The sequence below is a fragment of the Camellia sinensis genome, chromosome 14 (assembly GCF_055761805.1).
Source record: "Camellia sinensis isolate YWXY chromosome 14, ASM5576180v1, whole genome shotgun sequence".
Taxonomy (NCBI): Eukaryota; Viridiplantae; Streptophyta; class Magnoliopsida; order Ericales; family Theaceae; genus Camellia; species Camellia sinensis.
Genome location: NC_138974.1, coordinates 65,690,070 through 65,693,852, shown reverse-complemented (window position 1 = coordinate 65,693,852; position 3,783 = coordinate 65,690,070). Strand labels below are relative to the sequence as shown.

At 42.6% G+C, this 3,783-nt stretch overlaps 1 long non-coding RNA gene across 1 annotated transcript; it reads right to left on the bottom strand.

Moving 5' to 3' along the window:
• Nucleotides 1-291: 291 nt before the first annotated feature.
• LOC145807644 (uncharacterized) lies at nt 292-1,333 on the bottom strand. Its single transcript, XR_014350905.1, has 2 exons — nt 1,198-1,333; nt 292-1,119 (listed from the first exon to the last, which is right to left on the bottom strand). It is a non-coding gene; the product is annotated as an uncharacterized LOC145807644 (long non-coding RNA).
• Nucleotides 1,334-3,783: the final 2,450 nt, after the last annotated feature.

Genomic DNA, 3,783 nt, shown 5'->3' with positions numbered 1-3,783 from the left:
ATAACCAACATTTATCTCTCTTCAGTCGAGATAAGGATCTAGGCTGAAGAAGTTGGCAGGAACAACCAACATTTATCTCTCTTTAGCTAAGATAATGATCTAGGCTGAGGAGGTTGGCAAGAATTACCAACATTTATGTCTTTCCAACCGAGATAAGGATCTAGGCTAGAGAAGGTTGAAGACAAACAGATTAAAAAACTAATAAACCGGGATGGTTATCTCGGCCAAAAAGTTCTAGACATACCAATTAAAGTTGAGACAAACACAAGCAGGGTATGAACCGGCCAAAAAAGAATGGAAAAAGAATATATTTCATTCAAGATCAAAACTACACTACAAGAGGTGGGGCTTCAGCCCGGTTACAAATTCATACAAAAAGTTAGCATTGAAAGAAGAAAATACAAGATTAGGCAAAAAGATCATCCAGATCTGCATCCAGGACAACTCGAGCTTCACCACTCGGTAGCCCGGTTCCAGCAGGAAGGTCGGTCACAGCCACATCTTCAACTGTAATGGGCACCGGTGGATCCACCTGAGCTGACTGAGCAGTTTGGAGACCGTGGTCACTAGTAGCAGCTGGGGCGTTTTCTAGTTCTGGGGATGCCTTATCCTCCTCCTATACTTGGAGTAATTTTTCTTGGATAGCATTGGCGTAGTCTGCTATGTAACTTGGAATGAAGTGGGAGGATGGTTCTGGAAGACCTCGGTTTCTTGGCCAAAACCGAGCTTTGTGGCAGCCGCCTTCCATCTGCATTTGAAAGATATATCCATTGAAGCTTCGCATTGTAGAATGTAGGTGGCTTCTCTTTCCTTGTAGCCACGGTCTTCTACATCTTTCATCTTTTTCTGTAGCTCGGTGATCTCTGCACCCTTCTTTTTCTTGAGCTTGGCCAGCTCGCGCAGATATTTGTCTTTCCGCTTGGCCAAAGCCTTCTGCTTATCTGCTTCAGCCGAGTTGACCAGCCCCGTGAGTCGGGCTATTTCAGATTCAAGCTCGGCCATCTTTTGCTTGGCCTCTTTCAGCTCGGCCGTTTTGGTATTGGCGTCTATAATAGCAAGCCGTGCTGTCTTACGTAGCTCTAGCACGCGCTTATGAGTAACGTGATTCTTCTGCATGGCCTGCAAAAGTGCAGACAGAAATTTTGAGTAAAACCGAGCAAACAGATGCACAAAATTGGAAAGCAAAAAAGCACTTACCAGCACCATCGATTTAGTGGCCGAGCGGATGGCCTTGAGCTTGGTAAGATGGTCATGGTGTTCCATATCGGGTGGCAGACACACACTTTTTGCAAGGTTTGGCCCCGTTTGGTATAGCTGTTAAAACAACTTATAGATTATAGCTTAACAAATTATAGATTATGACTTTAATTAGAAGTTGTTAATCTGTTTGGTGTAGCTGTTGGATTATAGATTTAAGTTGCTGAGTAGTGTTTGTTAAATAAGCTGTGAAATAGCTTTTTCAATTAATTTTTATTTTTTGTTTGTCTACATTTCACATAAAAAATAATAATAATAATCTATAGTCCATTTGAGTCTTTTTTTATTTTTAAAAAAATAAAAAATAAAAAAATTTAAGAGTATAACCATAAATTAACATGTCCACAGCAAAAACTGATAATCAGAAGTAAGGGGTGAGCAGCTTCTCAGAATCAGCTTTTTTGAGTTAAAATAACCTGTTAGAATCAAAAGCTGTTTGAAATAAGTTTAACCAAACAGTCCAAAAAAACTTTTTCAAAACTAAAAGCCATAAGTTGGCTCTGAAAAGCTGAAACAAACACCCCTTTTTTTTGCCACCACTGAGTCCATGTTCGATATGGCTCGGTTCTTGAATGTTAGTTTTGGTGTCCACTCTGAAGAGCTAGCCCGGTCAAAACGCACGGGTTCTGGGCTTGGCGGGGTGATTTGTGGGAGCACGGTTTTATCTTTGTCAACAAGGTGTTGCGGCTCGGTTGAGGAAGTGCGAGCACGTTTGCTTGGCCCGGATGACGAGGCAAGGGCTGTTGGGAGGGCCACCACAACCTCGTTTGTTTGGCCGGCTTGTCTTGTTTCGGTCTGTCCCTTGCCGGTGTTACTCGTTGTTTCGGTGATCAGTGCCCTTACAGCTCGGCGCTTGGCCATTTCTTGTTCTTCGGTTAAAGGTATGAGGTTAATCTGTGGCAAGTTTGGGTCCGGTTCTGGTGATGGTTCAAGGAGAAAGTCAGTTACCCTGACCTTTCTCCTTCCACTGTATCAGTAGGTCGGTTCGAAATTGAGTAGCTCGGCCCAACCTCGATCGCGGTACTGAAGCGCGGCGCGAAGAGTGTCTAGGTTGGGGTACTGGTATTGTGACTTTAGGTGGTCCAAATCTGCATATGGAAAAAGGCAACGGTTAGCACAGTGAAAAGCTTATAAACAACAAGGGAAAATAACGAACAAATTAAGCCGAGGTGTTCAAACTGGTTGTTCCTTTATTCCAGTTAATACCATAGCCCGGTATCTGGGCTTCTTGGTCTTCAAAATTGCCAGAAACCCAGAAAAAGTCGTCATCATTCACGTCTTTGTTCTGTTTTTTTATTATTATTTTCTCTCGATGTTTTCTTATTCTTAAATAATACACTCAGCCGTCTTCATTATGGCCAAGTGAGTATTGGTGAAATAGCTCGGCTAAACCCAAGTTGAGGCCAAGTCGGCGATTTAACTTAGCGATGCCGTTTATTATTCTGTAAGAATTGGTACTTAACTGGGTCGGACAGAGTCTTGTCTGCCTAAAGAATTCACAAAGTAGTGGCTGAACAGGAAATCGAAGTCCAGCTTTAACAATGGATATCACGGTGAAGGGTACAAAGCCCGGTTTTTCCCAGGGCGTGGTATCTAGATCGGCTAGTGAAAGGTGGACATCATCAGGAATGTTGTAGTCTTTGCGGAATTCGGCAATGGCCCCAGGGGAGTTTACTAAGAATCGATATTTACCCATTTAACTTAAATTGTTTATAAATTAACGCGGTGGCCTAGCTTGGTGTTGAGATGACGTTGAGTAGCTCGGCTGAGCATGCAAAGGTGTGCCTGGCCAACCTAGTCAAGTCTGCAAAGTGGAAATAAGAAGTGTTATGCCTAGATATCTGGACCGGACTAAGTAAAAAGTCAATTTGCAAAAAAAATTGTGAAAGCTTAGCTCGGTTCGTCTGAGTGGCAGTGTTCAATTTGGTGGTGCAAAAGGGTTAGCGCAAGGCCTCTAGTTCGGTTAGAAATTGGTTTGCAGGGTTGTGTCCACTTTCTCAGTTCGGTCATAAATAAGGACCAGTTTAAGGCCCCTAGCCCAGTTGACAGTGGGTTAACGTCTTGGTTACCACTTTCAGTTCGGTTGGGTTTAAGCCTAAAATTGCCCAAACAGGTATATAGCCCGGTTGCAGCACAATTCTGGATTCAGCCTCATGTTTTCTGAATTCAGACGGTGTGTTTTTAAGCTCAAGCCTAAGGTTTGGGGTTTGTTTCATTTTGCTCAGTACTATGGTGCATGTCTAGTATATATAGATATATATGTGAAGATTGAATATCAAAAATGAAGAAATAGTTAAAAAGAACAAGCATAAAGAGGTATTAGTAAACTTACGAATCCAAAGTCGTGAAGAAGCAGTGGCCAACGAAGATGAAGGAGTAAGTATGGAGCTTCGAATGCACAGGTTCTCAGAGGACGAAGGAAGGAAGATGAACAGTGGTAGTGTTTTGCTTCGAAATATGGGGTCTTTTGTATAAAGCACGTAAAAATGGGTGGGACTGTTCAAAATACGCGAAGTATGAAGACGG